General features: G+C 50.5%; 1 long non-coding RNA gene across 1 annotated transcript; it reads right to left on the reverse strand.

Annotated features, from left to right (window-relative positions):
• Positions 1-1565: 1565 nt before the first annotated feature.
• Positions 1566-12694, reverse strand: LOC149994040 (uncharacterized). Its single transcript, XR_016507790.1, has 4 exons — positions 12638-12694; positions 9456-9988; positions 1805-1920; positions 1566-1673 (listed from the first exon to the last, which is right to left on the reverse strand). It is a non-coding gene; the product is annotated as an uncharacterized LOC149994040 (long non-coding RNA).
• Between the last annotated feature and the right edge of the window lie 1294 nt (positions 12695-13988).

Consider the following 13988-nt stretch of genomic DNA (forward strand, 5'->3'; position numbering starts at 1 on the left):
GCCCCTGGGAACCAGGGCCCGAGGTCCAGCAGAGCCTAACGTTACAGGGATGGGAACACAAATACCCCAGGTAGGCCACTAGGAATGACGGTGAGAGGACCCATACCTGCTTCCACCTCCTGTCCCCACTCCAAGGTGCCATATCATCCCCTGTTGGGACCCCACCACCTCCCACTTGCAGTTATGACTGGATCTCACAGGTGTTGTGGTGGAGGCTGAGAGCAGTTCTAAGATCCATCAATCTCCACCTTTTTCTGCTAAAACGGCAGGGATGGGTTCGGGGAGCGAGTCCACAGGCAGAGCCGCCACATGATCCAGAGCAGTGCTTGGCACCTTGAGTCACATTATACTAAGAATACAAATGGACAGCGTGCTTTGTGAAGAACAGACCCAAATCCCTCGTTCACTGGGTAGCTCAGACTCACCACCCTGACCTAGCTATGCCCTCCTCTTCCTCCCCAAGGCCTCCCCTGACCTGGAAACTAGAGACTGATAGTCACATACCGATGGCAAAAGCACATGCAATTATTCAGGACTTATCTGTCCAGAGGGATTTGATGTTCCCCTTGAATCTGTGAGCCCACTGTAGTGAGGAAACAAGGACGGGGGAGGTGAGGGACCTTGCTCCAGGAAACTGAGCCCGCAGTGGCAGACCTGAGATTTGCGTGAAAGAGCCATTTCCTCCCAGAGACCCTGCTCCTCGCGTATAAAGAGATGATTTCAAGGTGACTCTTAGACAGAGGGAACCACGCCACACTCGTGTGCAGTGTGGTTCTCTGTGCAAAGGAAGGGGCGGCACCCAGGCGGGAGCGGAGGACGGCTGCCTCTCCCCGCCCCCTCCCCCGTGCCAGGGGCCCCGCCCCCTTTCCGCACCTACCGCCCATCAGCCTTGGTATTTCCACCAAAATACGTGTTTGGTTTGTCTGAACAACTGAATCAACTCCGAACGCCCATCGCTCTACCGAAGGGTCCTGGCCTGAGAAGCCAGCCTCAAGAGATCTGGCGCGGAAGCTGGGCAGCCGAACACCGCACAGAAGTTCCTCTTTCCAGTGTGTCAAGTTCAAAGAAGCTTTTAGGAAACGGGTGGGTTTACTCCGAACCAGAAACTAAACATTTGTTCCCTTTATTTATATCTTTGAGGCAGTAACAGCTGTGAAAGGGATTGGGGTGACATTTATAATTATAAACAGGTCAGGAAAGTTTCATCTGCCAAAGTTATCTCATCAGGGAACGGAAAAGAGCTGTTTCGGGGTGACAGGATGTCACGCAGCCCCGTGCTGTCCCCAGCCATTGGGTGGCAGGCCTGCGGGAGCTCTTTGAAAACAGCATTCCTCCCGCACATTGCGTGACCTCGGCTCTGTCTCCACGTGGATAAAGGGACAGAAGAGCTTTCGATTGATTGACATTCTGCCTTATTTAATGGCTTCCACAGAACCCACTGCTTAACTCTCTTCTGGCCAAAATAAAAGAGAAACAGGCCTGAGATGTGCTCATATGTGTCAGGGAGAGGACTGAACTCCTGGGGCTGGACTTGCAATTAGGTTTGTGGGTTCGTTTGTTTTTTTTTTTTTTTTTCTTTTTGCCCAAACAAGGTTCCAGGTCCAAAAGCTGTGACTGAGAAGAGTAGGCAGGGTGGTCTGCGCCTGTGCCCCACTGCCTTCCAATCCCGAAGCCTGGGAAGGACATAACACAATGAGACAAGATACCGGGCACCCGGAGAGGCCCACCCGGCGGGCAGGGAGAGGAGACTGGGTTTGTGTGACCAGCAAAGCGGCATGGAGGCCCCTCTCAGCCACTCACTCACTGTGTGACCTTGAGCCGGTGACGCCTCTGAGTTTCTGTTTCTCGTCTGTAAACTGGTGACGGCATCACCCATCTCATGGGACCCATGAACGTCTTAGGACAGGTTCCAAGCAGACCCTGAGAGGAGGGTTTGGATCAAAGGACTATTGTAGGAAATGTCCCCAGGAAAGTCAGTCTGAGGGAAAGGGGGGCTCAGGAAGAAAGACCAAGCGAGGACGAGGACGCTGCCACCTGCGGTGCGGCCCACAGGCCTGGAGTGACAGCCGCACCTGGGCTTTGTTAGAAACGCAGAATTCCGAGGCTCACTCTAGATCTCCGACATCAGAATCTTCATTTTAACAAGATCCCCAGGGGCTCCAAAAAGCCCTGGTGGAGGACAAGCCTCAGAGGTACCCCATCAGGGAGGATCAGTCCTTGATTAAGGGCTGCTCTGAGCAGGAGCAGTGAGGGGACCCTGGGGGGACATAAATCCCAGGCAGCCCAAGCTCCTAACCCTGCCAGCCCCGGGGCAGGCCTCCAAGGAGAGAAGCGTGGGGTCTGGCTGCTGGATGGGAGGAGACTCGGCGGGGCAGTGACAAGCTCCGCAGCAGTGTGACCACTGACAAGATCAACAGAGCAATGACTCCCTGGGGACTTCACACTCGCCTCCTGCCCTTCGTTTCCCCATCCCTCCTGGCATTCCTGGAGTGCCCAGTGCGTCAGACAGAGCCCTGCTGAGAACCAGGTCTTTCCTGCCACACGCCCTGCAGGAGGGAGGCGGGTGATGGCACTGGTGGGAGACGGTGGATGGATCCCCATTTGGGGATCACGCATTTGATTTGGGGTCCTATCACCCTCCCCATCTGCCTCTGCTGAGGTTACCCAGATCTAAATCCAGTCTCGCTCTGGTTTACACAGGTGTCCTTTCAGCTCCTAGTCACATGTTGTGGGCCAGGTCACCTCCTGCTCCTCCCTCTCGTCGGGCATACCCAGGCCTCTTACCTTCACTTCCACCTCAGTTTCCCCACCTTTCACACCATTCCCCCAAGAGATGAATACCTGTTTTGAGGTTCAGCCTGCCTGGTTCTTACCACCCACTCCTCCAACCCACTCTAGGTGAGATCCTGGTCTCTAGATCCCCGTATTCATCAGAGCTTCTTCCCACAGATCCGACTCCTAAACGTAGTCCAATAGACCTCACTGCCCACCGCAGCCCACCCAATTGGAGAGAAACCATCCTCAGACTTGCCCCATTTTGGCGTGGCTCCCTCTTCCCCTAAGTCATGGCGGCCTGTGAAACTCCAAAGTAACGGACAGGGCTGGCTTCATGGCCATGGGACTGACCTGTGCAGTCACACAGGGCCCTGCACTTGGCTTAAGGCTCTTCTGTCACCATCTTGCAATTCTTGATAATTTTTAATAGAGGTTTCCCCATTTTCATTTTGCATTGGGCCCCACAGATTATGTAGTTGATCCCGAAAATGTATCACGCCTTGTCAGACATTCCCCTTAGCAAAAATGGAAATGTGACTTCTTGCCCAAAGCACTGGGGATAATGAGGCCTAAGAACACCTCCCCCCATGCCCTTCCCATCCTGCCTTCCCTCCTCTGCCTCTCCTGCTCCTCTCACCTCCTCATTGCCCTGCCCTAAGAGCCCAATAGATGACCCCTTAGCTGGGAGAGCAAGGTTATCATGGGTCAAGAATGACACATGTTGGGCCCTAGCTGGGTGGGTCAGTTGGCTGGAGCATCATCCCATACACCAAAAGGTCGAAGGTTCAATTCCCAGTCAGGGCACATACCTAGGTTGCAGTTTTGATCCTTGTTTGGGGCATGTATGGAAGGCAACCAATCGATGTTTCTCTCCCACATTGATGTTTCTCTTTCTTTCTCTATCTCTCCCTTCCTCTCTCTCTAAAATCAATAAACATATCCTCAAGGGAGGATTAAAAATAATAATAATGACCCACATTGGGTAGAAAAATCCCTTCTAGTCCCTTTAATCTCCATCTAGAACCCAGTGTATCAGACAAGTTCCTGAGATGTGAGTTTATATTTTCAGTCGACAGTCTTCCCCTTTCTACCCCCATTCAGATGCACAGTGCCGGCTATGAGTAGGGGCTGGGGTTTATGCACACTACACTCATGCCTGGTTACTCAGCTTAAGATGCAGGGACTCTGTCAGCCCCCCAGAAAGGAAGTCTTAAGCCACCTGAGATTCTCTGCCGATGTTTCCAGCTGCACTGGGAAGCCCAGAAACAGAAATCCCAGCCCTGGCTGTGCAGGAGAATTCCCTGGGGGCTTTTAAATATCTGCCTCCACCAGATACCCTGATTCTGTTGGGAGCATCCCAGGGATGGGGAAGTCTTAAAAGCTCCCCAGGTGACACACATGTGTAACCAAAGTTGAGCCATGCTGATCCAAGTGCTGTGCTGGAGGCATCCTAAGGCCATGTACCCCCTCCCCCCCCCCAGCACAACTGGATCCCCTGAGCTGCCCAGAGTAGCTAGGCCCTGTCCACACCAGGTCAGAGGTCATCCGAGCCCATTCAAGGGCAGCAGGCCAGGGAGCAGCCAGTGGTACAAGGAGCCAGTGGACCCCAGCATTCCAGCACGGCAGGCTGGAAGGAGGCCACAGGTGCGTAGCCTCCGTACCTGACATGGAGGATACTCCCAAAGACCGAGAACTGGGAAGGAAACTGTTATTTCGATACCAGACGGGACAATGTGGTATAAAGAGCCAGCTCACCCAGAGGTGAACACAGGCCAGGCCCCAGCACCCTGGCCTCCTCGGCTCTCCAGGTGAAAGGACCCTTCCTTCACTGGTGTTCTATGAGGTGGGCCCAGCCTTGCCCTGTGGATGTGGCCACTGAGGCTCAGAGAACCAAGCTGCTTGCTCAAGTTCACCAGGCATCTAGTCCATGTGGGCAGCTACAACAGAGTATCACAGACTGGGGACCTTATAACAACAGAAATTTATTTCTCACAGTTCCAGGGGCCAGGAAGTCCAAAATCAAGGCGCCGGCAGATTCAAGGTCTGGTGAGAGCCCCCTTCCTGGTTCACAGATGGCTGTCTCCTGTGTTCTTACATGCTAGGAGGGGCAAGAGAGCTCTCTGGGGTCTTTTTCTATGAAGGATCTAATCCCATTTATAGAAGTTTCACTTCCATAACCAGATCCCCTCCCAAAGGCCCCACCTCCTAATACCACAGCATTGGGGTTAGGATTTCAACATATGAATTGGGGGGGAGGCCACAAACATTCCATCTATAACACCCAACCACTGCCAGAGCCACCGTACAAGTTGGGGCGGGGGGGGGGGGTGCATCCTGGAAGTCTTAAATGTTCACTAGAAATGTCAAGCTCAAGCTCCCAGGGAGCCAAAGGGAAAAGCAAGTTTGAAGAGTGGCCGAGTGAGAGCCTGTGATATCACACATCACTGCGGTTCACATGTCAGTACCTACAGCTGTCACCTCAGCTATGGGCTTCTGCACCCAAGATGCATGAAAAGTTTAAGTGAGAAGGGTGCACCTCATAGGCAGTATGTCAGCCCACTTAGCTCACACCATCGCTGGGCCCCAGGGAAGTGTGACATGTCACTCACTGATGAATCAAGGCTCTGTCTGACAGCCGCGTCGGAGGTCACAGCTGCATGACCCATACCTGGGAGCCCGTGGCACTAGGTAGACAATAGTGAAACTGGATTGTTAGTGAAAAGAATGAATGTTCTCAGCTGTGGACCAGTGTTTGTTCCCAAGGTGCAGCGGGCAAGACAGGAGACTTCTCTAGCGCAGAGCAGGCCCAAGTGTTGCTGGTCACTCCAAGCCCTTGGGGAGAGGATTCTCAGACACTACACTTCCCTGCAGACCAGAGATGGGGCAGAGGGCAGGAGGGTGCAACTCAACCAATTTACAGGGTGGAGGAATTCTGGGAGCCCACACGGCTTCCAAGTCCCTCTACGCACATCAGCACGACATTTTCATCTCTCACAGCGCTTTTGTGACATGCAGCACCTAGGACAACCATGCTTTGTTGGACAGTGCTCTAAAAGGCAGCCTTTCTCAAACACACATCTGGGGAGCCTAGTCAAACTGCAGAGCCCATGCCCCACCCCAGATGCTCTGAATCACCACTTGGCTTATAAGCATCTTCGGTGGCTCTGGGGCATCTGATGAGAAAACAGCTCTTCATCTTTTATGACTGACTCAGGACCTAGGACCAAGACCCCAACCAAACTTCTGTTTTCCTTGGTCCAGAAATGCATCTGGAACACTTTTGAAGGACAGCTTTCACTCCTGGCTTTAAGATGAGAGCAAACAGATTCGATGGGCATGCCCAAGGCTACACTGTATGAAGAGAAGTCTTTGCTGTAATTTACTCTTTAGAACTTATAGGCAAATATTTGTTGAATGACTGATACAGAGCCTCAGTGGTTTCCAAGCTCCAGCTTTTCCCTTCTGAGAAGTGGTGATGACTTCTGCCAGGACAGCAGAGGAGATAACCTCCGAGATGATCAGGTCTGCACATGTCTGCATGCACCACATTGTTCTCGTGATGATCCCTGGGCTGGGATGTCTGCTCCTTGCTTCTGGGCCACCGGATCCTGTGTGTTTGCACATCTGTTGCTTAGGGCAGAACCCAGGAACCTCCTAGTCACTGTCAGGTGCTTTGGGGGCAGCCCACGTTTCTCTGCACCTGAATCTGTGTTCTCTAGGCACAATAACAGCCTCCTGGGTACAGTGGCCCATGGTTATGCCATCTTAACCCTGGAGCCCACACTGAAGCACAGGGAGGCTGTGGCACTTCCTGCATGACACCCCCAAACACACCCACGAGCAAGAACTCCAGGCTGATGAGAAGGGAGTGAGTGCCCTCCATCTATCAGGAATGCCAGCAGCCACAGACGAAAGCATCAGACCTCTTAGCCACTGCAGCCCTTCCAGCTCCAGGTGTGTCTGAGTCTGTGAATTTCACATTTCACTCCCACCACTGCATCATTAAAAACAGCCAAACTCTGCCCACACAGCTCCCTGATATACAGATTGGCTTTGCACAAAGTGGCGAAATATGATTTAAATACCTCCTAAGTGTCAGAACCAAGAGAAAGAAAAGCAAAGTAATCAACAAAGAATTCCTTTTCAATAATTTTCAAGCCAGCCTGTGTCTGAAACAAAACCACATGTAAAATGCTAATAAAATTCAGTTTGCAACAAGAGCATGATGATTTACATATGGCCTATTTTTCCAAAGAAATATATATAAATTAAATATATTTCCAAACATGGCCTTTTTAATGAGGGAACCGTTAGAATATAGCAAAGGTCTCCGGAAGACTAAGAGGTCCCCGCTGAATGGCAGCGGGAATGATCCAAGAGCCCTGAGAGCGGGAGTGGAAGCCAGCTTCCTTGGGTAATCCAGCAAGAGGGATGCCGAGAGAATCGCAACTGGCAAAACAACAGTAATGAAGTCATTTCACCTCTTTAGCCTAATTTGAAGAGGCGAGGCTATGGGACCTTGCTCCAGCGTGGCACATTGAGTGCAAATTGCAGCAGAAGAACCGATATGGTGGCTGCATCGTTCACAGTCAGAACAAATGGAGTCCAGGAGCAGAGAAGCTGGCCCCCAGCTGCCCCTCGGTCTCATGGCTGCCCTGCACCCCGTGACTTGCCTCTCATACACACATTGTCTTTCCGCACTTCCCTGCTTTTGCACATGTTCTCTCTGCTCCTTCCCTCCTCATCCACCTCTACCCTGCTCCAAACCTAGTTTCAGAAATCACTTCCTCCAGGCTGCCTTCCCTGACTTGCTGTGTAATGTTGCATCCACCCTGCCATGGACCTGCGAGCCTCCAACCCCTGTCCTCTGACCACTGCCTTAGCACATTCCCCACTCTGCCACCTAGATGGCCTCTCCTGCTAGACTGGAAGCTCCGTGAGGGCAGGGACCAGTGTATGCATAGGCCAATCAATGCTGTGGATGGAAGATGAAGGCAAAGCTGGAGTCATCACTCTACCAAGCCAATGACCTGAATGTGTTGGCCACAGGATCTCCTTCAAAAGTCCTCACAGGGATGGAGCTATAAAAAGACATGCCTTAACAATCTATGATTTTCTAAAACTTTCAGAGACCTGGATACCATGCTCACGGCCTGACAGGCATAGCCACCTCCAACTGCACTTCAGAGTCAGGCAAAATAAAACCACAGCCCAGCTGACCACCTTGCCGTGTGGTCTTAGGCAAGTTACACAACCTCTCGGAGTCTCAGTTTCCTCAACCAAGATGCAGAGAAAACAGTAATTCCTCCCTGGGGATGCTGAAATGCTGTAATGAAATCAAGTACGCAAGTGGAAGCGCCTGTTACCAAGGTTCTCCGTAAGTGCCATGCTCTTGCCCCCCTGGCAGAGGTGCCTACGGGCAGCTTTTAACCACATGGCACTAGATCTTTCCATCCGTGGGGTAGGCAGGCATGCTCTCCGCCTCTCACTTCACTGCTCGAGGACAGGCTTATGCAAAGAAAGGTAATATTTGTAACGGGCTCCATTTATTCCAAGTGTCATGTCAGTGTGAAACAGCCATCCATCCTCCCTAAACAGTGCAGGAATTACCATCTGTCATTTCTAAGAGGATTAAGAGATTGTCGTGGGCACGCAATTAGCAGAGAAAACCACGGCCCATGGAAGAGGCTCGCGTCCCCGGTGAGGGAGGAGGGGGCTTACTCAGCTCTCTGCTGCCCAGTGGGCCCCCCAGCAGTGTGTGTGAGAGGGTCTCCTGTAATCCCTACCACAGCACTTGAGGCTGGTCGTATATACTCCCCGTTTTACTGATGAAGAAATTGAGGCTCGGCACCATCTGCTGGGTCCAGATCCAGAACCGACTCTCCCCACCTCGCCCAAGATGCTGCGGGAGGGAAGCTGCTTGCAGAGAAAGTAGAGACAGGTGTGAGATGCACCAGCGCCGCAAGAGGAGAATCCAAGGGTGGGAATGATTGGAGCGCACATCCGCCCACACTTCTCAGAAGGGGAAGGGGAGCTGCAGGGGGGCAGGGGGGGCATGTTGGAAACAACTCAAAACCAGATTCGTGCCACCCTCCCACAGTCCTCTGCAATGCTGCGAATGTGCCCATGTTCGCATCCACATGGAAAATAAAAACAAAAAACAACTATGAGCCTGTACTCTTAGAAGACAATTCTCAAGGGTTTCTCAAGGTCAAAGCAAAGTGACCATACATCCCAGACTGCCCAGGACAGTCCCAGGTTATGCAAAGGAACAGTTAATAGTGCCCCCATTCACTCGCAAAAGTATTCCGAGATATAAAGTCACCCCAGGTCTGTGGTTCTCCACCTTGGCTGCTCATTAGAATCACCTGGGAAGCCATGTAAACATCTCGACTAAATCCAAATCTATGGGGATGAGACCCAGGCATTGGTCATTGTTTTTAAGCTTTCCGCAGTGATTTTGATGGGCAGCCAAGGTTGAAAGCCACTGGCCTGGGTGGAAGACACAACCTTCCACCGTTGAATCAGGTCCACGGATAACAGTTGACCAGGGGGACCCCAGCTAACCCCAAAGGGGATCTGGGGCAGCAGAGGAGGAAGCATGAGGCTGGTCCTGCAGACCAGACACCATCCATGGCCCAGCTCTGCCCGTTGTTTGTCCGTCATTTGCACTTCCTTACCTGCCCACTTCTGGGAGGACAGGAGGCTCCCTGGCGGTTCCTGTTGGGGGTCTGCTGAGCTGTGAGCAGCTGGTTAGCGCTCACCTGGCTCCCAGAGAGGCCATGAGGGAAGTCACCAGCTTCACCTTGAAGTGAAGAAGGAGAGTGTGGAGAGACAGATTTTTCCACACCTTTTGGAGAGGTTCTGCCAGAAGAATGCCATTGAAGAGGGTGGAGTCAGGTCCAGAGCAGTCCAGAGCCCCAGGTGCAAAAGCGTCCTGGGCCGGGTTTCTCAGACAGATTCTCTCCAAATACTGCACTGATCTGAATTAACGCCAGGTCAGTCTCTGGCCTCTCATCGCACACCAGAGAGATTCTTGGGGCGAGAGGGCCCTACCAGCTCCTTATCCCAGCTACAGAGAGCAGAGCCTGTGCCCGGGCAGATCCCTTTGGGTTCTGAATCCTTTCTGAAGCTCTGTTGTTTATACTCCCAACTGAAATGCATTTCCAAGAGGAGGAAATGAAGGCGGAGGTCTGAGAGAGACGACTTCTTCCTAAAGAGGGACAACAAACACCATGTCAGCTACACCTGGACAGGGTTTGTAGCTCTCTGATACATTCTAACTACACAATGCATTACACCTGTCAGTGGTTGTCAGCCTGCCTCCCTGAAAAGCTCTTCAGTGATGAATTTGGAGAACCTATTCCATGAAACACTCACTGTTCAGGAAACTTCAGTCTCTGAGGAAAACCTGTCATTTGTGGATGTAACATTCACAATTTTGACTCATGAGTGAGAAACGCGCTACCAAATATGCTGCTTCCCCATAAAAGCTATAACCACTTACACTACTACCAACAATCTCTCTCTCTCTCACACACACACACACACACCTCATTGTCTCAGCATTTTCAAACTTTCTGGTCTTGGCCAATCTGAAAAATGAAAAAGATTATCTCTATGTACTTTTCATTTTCTTTTTTTTATTACTGAGACTAAGCAAAGTTGCAAAATGCCTCAGAAACAGATTTACTTCCTTCTCCGCGGACGCCATTCACATTCTTTGCCTATTTATTGTATTTTTCTATTGAGCTCACAGTCCCTGCTTATTGATTTGTAGGCACTCTTTATATGTTATAGAGAGAATCCAGCCCTCCCTCCATGACATAGCAGCAAACATCTTCCCAGTTTGACGTTTGTCTTTTGCTTTTGTTTGTGATGCATTGAGCTAAGTCCATTTCTATGGAATTGAACTTATTAATATTTTCTTTTGTGGCTTCTGGGTTTTGTATCATACTGTAGAAAGCCTTATAAGAAAAACACTTTTCAAAAAAAAAAAAAAAGAAAAACACTTTTCATTGTTTCTTTAGTATGAGATCTTGAAAATATTTCATGCAAAGATATTTTTAAAAAATCATGACCCAGCGTCACTCTTTCTGTGTGTCAAGGCCATGTTACCCTAAGAGAAAGCTGACAAAACATACCATTCGTTTTCAAGGATTGTCCACAATCGAGCTTCCCATCTAAGAAACTATTTCCTATAAGATGTCATATTCTAGAAACTCCAGCTCCTGCGTAATTAAATCCCTCTGCATACTGAGGTCCTGATTAAATTTGTTTTGTTTATTTCTAACCTATTCCAAAAATCCTCCTTCTGTCAAACCAGTCACGGTCTCTCAGAAAACTTCAATCTGGTAATATTGGGTTGGCCAAAAAGTCCATTATGTGTTTTCCATACAATGGCTCTAGGAATGCTTAAGTTTCTTTAACCTTATTTGAAACAATTGTGTTAGACTGTATTGTGACAGCTGTTCTATCAGCGTGCGTTTAAAAAAAAACTTATCAAAAATGGTGAATTTTTGTGCTGCCATTTTAACAGTGAAGATGGAAGAAAATACGCAACATTTCAGCACTTTGTGCTTTATTATTTCAAGAAAGGTAAAAATTCAACTGAAACGCAAAAAAATAAAAAATAAAAAAGATTTGTACTGTGTATGGAGAAGGTGCTGTGACTGATCAAATATGTCAAAGTGGTTTGCAAAGTATTTTAGCCAAATAATTCTCTGCTGTGGGGCTGCCTTATGCATTGGAAGGTGTTTAGCAGCACCCTTGTCCAATAGTGGGAGATAGCCCACATGCTCAAAATATCCAGATCAATAAAGTTATTGGTGAAAATGAAAATGTGGCTTTTATTTTGTAGAAAAAAGACTAAATGGACTTTTTGGCCAACCCAATAATCACAGAAAGCAAGTAAGACTCTCTAGGTCAAATATAACGTGGCAGGTTTCTCTAGGGAGTGAATCTAGGGAAAGAAACGAGGTTTATTTTGTGGGAGTTTAGATGCACTCAGCTGTTTCTGGGGATCCCACTGCTCTGGAACCCTAAGTCTCCTTTTGGGTCTTCACATACACTTGTGGACCTGGTCGCCTGCATGGAGCCGCAGAAATACAGCAGGTGGCCTGGCATCACACCTGCTCCAGCCCGCGCCTCCTGTCCGTCCTGCCTCCCTGCTGCAGCCAGTCCAGACTCCAGGGCACAGAAGGCCATCCTGGAGGCATATGAAGAGACCCCCCTACATTTGGGAACAGGCTTTTACCCAACTGACTTGTGCCACAGACTTACTGCACACCCCCTGTGCGGTGGCATGTGCAGGTGCTGGGGAAATTGAGGCAACAGGATGGGCATGAGTCTGGTGGTGGTGATGAAGGCTTCTGCTTCCTTGAAAGACACACCGAAGACTCACAGGAAAAGACGCTTGGCTTCGCCCACGTCACCAGCGCCCCCTCTTGGTCCTTAAAGCTTCTGGACTTCAACCTGGAACCTAAACAGGCATCCTGAACCTTTTGTAGGTCCTGCCAGCAGAGCCGGTGCCTTCCTCACCTCATTTCCAGGGCATCTCCTTACTCTTCTGACCCCTCCGCTCAAAAGACTCCAGCCATTCCTGAAGTCTGCGTGGGGTGTATAAATATCCCTACAAGTCGGTCCTGCGTTTAAGATGGCACGGTTCCTAAATCAGAGGACTTGTAGCCACAGCAATCTTTTACTCGCACAGAAAGAAGTTAAAGCTCAAGGAGAGGGTGAGTGTTGCCCAAAGACGACCGCTAGTCCACTTCCAAGCCAAAACTAGAGCTCAGGCCCGCTGACCCCCAGCCCAGTGCTCCCCAACCAACCCGCAGTGGTTCCCAGACCGACTGTCGCTCACCTCCTTGGGGAAGTCTCCTGGTGAGAATGTTGCTTTTCAATTCTATCTGGAATGAAAAGAGAACAGGCTGACTTTGTAATGTCATTAAATATTAAGCTTGATTTTCCCAACTCCTGACATCCAAATTGCCAGTGAGCTTTTTGAAAGCCCCAGGGGAGCCTGGTGGCTGTGCTAATAGAACGGGGGCGGCCAGGGAGGGAGCAGGGACAGCCCCTCTCAAACTCGAGAGGAGATGGGGGAGGGAGCCTGCAGAGCCAGTGACGGCCAGGAAGCCCCAGACGGGGCACCAGACAATAAAGACAAACGGGGGTAGGGCCTCCCTTCAAATCTGAAGCCACTGGCTCTCCACGACCATGCGGCCTTGCAGTGCCATCCCTGGGAGATGGAAGCCACAGGGTGGTTAAGGTTACTGTGCGACGTGGCCAAAAACTGAAGACAGTGCCTCCCTCACCCTTCGGGAATTCTCTTGTAGGAAAAGTTCTCCAAGACACAGAACACGTTGTGCAGATGGAGGCTGGAAAAGAAAGTGGACTTTTCTGAGGAAAGCACCAGTGTCATTGCTTAGAGGGTTCGAGGTAGAAAAATCTCTGGAGTGAAAGAACAAATGCGCTCTAGAGTTAGAAAAAAACAACCCTAGATGTGATTTCTGGCTTTATAAATGGTTTCACTGGGCAGGGATCCACCTCTTGGACCCTGGCTGCCCCACCTGTAAAACGAGGCTAATGCTGCCTTCCTCCAAGGCTTGTGTTGAGAATTCAAAAGCACCCGGAGCACAACCTGGCCCCTGGTGGGGCCTTAGCTGCTGCTTACGCCTCCTCTCCTTTCTGAGCTTGAAATGGACTTTATGGCTTACTTATTTCAATGCCTTACTTTTTCACATGGGGAAACTGAGTCCTGGATGGTGACGTGACCACCCATGACCCTCCACAAGCTAGAGGCAGAATCGAATTCAAGTACTGGGATTCTCTGGCGGTGACCCTTCTCCACATCAAGAAGCATCTCCTTTCGAGTATCTCCTCCCTCCTTTTCCCCACAAGCTCAACATCTCATAAGTACTTGGCGGGAGGGACAGGTGGACAAGTGGCTGTGCATCCCCGCTAGTGAACCTCAGCATCAAAGGCAAGGCTGACGCTTAACCCTGCGAAGTGAGGTAAGTGATCCCTGTGTGACCTCCCCAAGAAATGAGTCTGGGGAGAGTCAGTGCAGAAGGAAACGAGAAAGTAGAGCAGAGAGGGACTCTCAGAACCACAGGAGACCCTGGGGGATTCTCAGTGAGATGAAGGAGATGTGCTTTGACACTGTTTCCAAACAAGTACTGAAGGAGGCAACCGCAGACTGCTAGGGCTGGATG

This window comes from Furipterus horrens, unplaced genomic scaffold (genome assembly GCF_987537825.1).
Source record: "Furipterus horrens unplaced genomic scaffold, mFurHor1.1.pri manual_scaffold_13, whole genome shotgun sequence".
NCBI lineage: Eukaryota > Metazoa > Chordata > Mammalia > Chiroptera > Furipteridae > Furipterus > Furipterus horrens.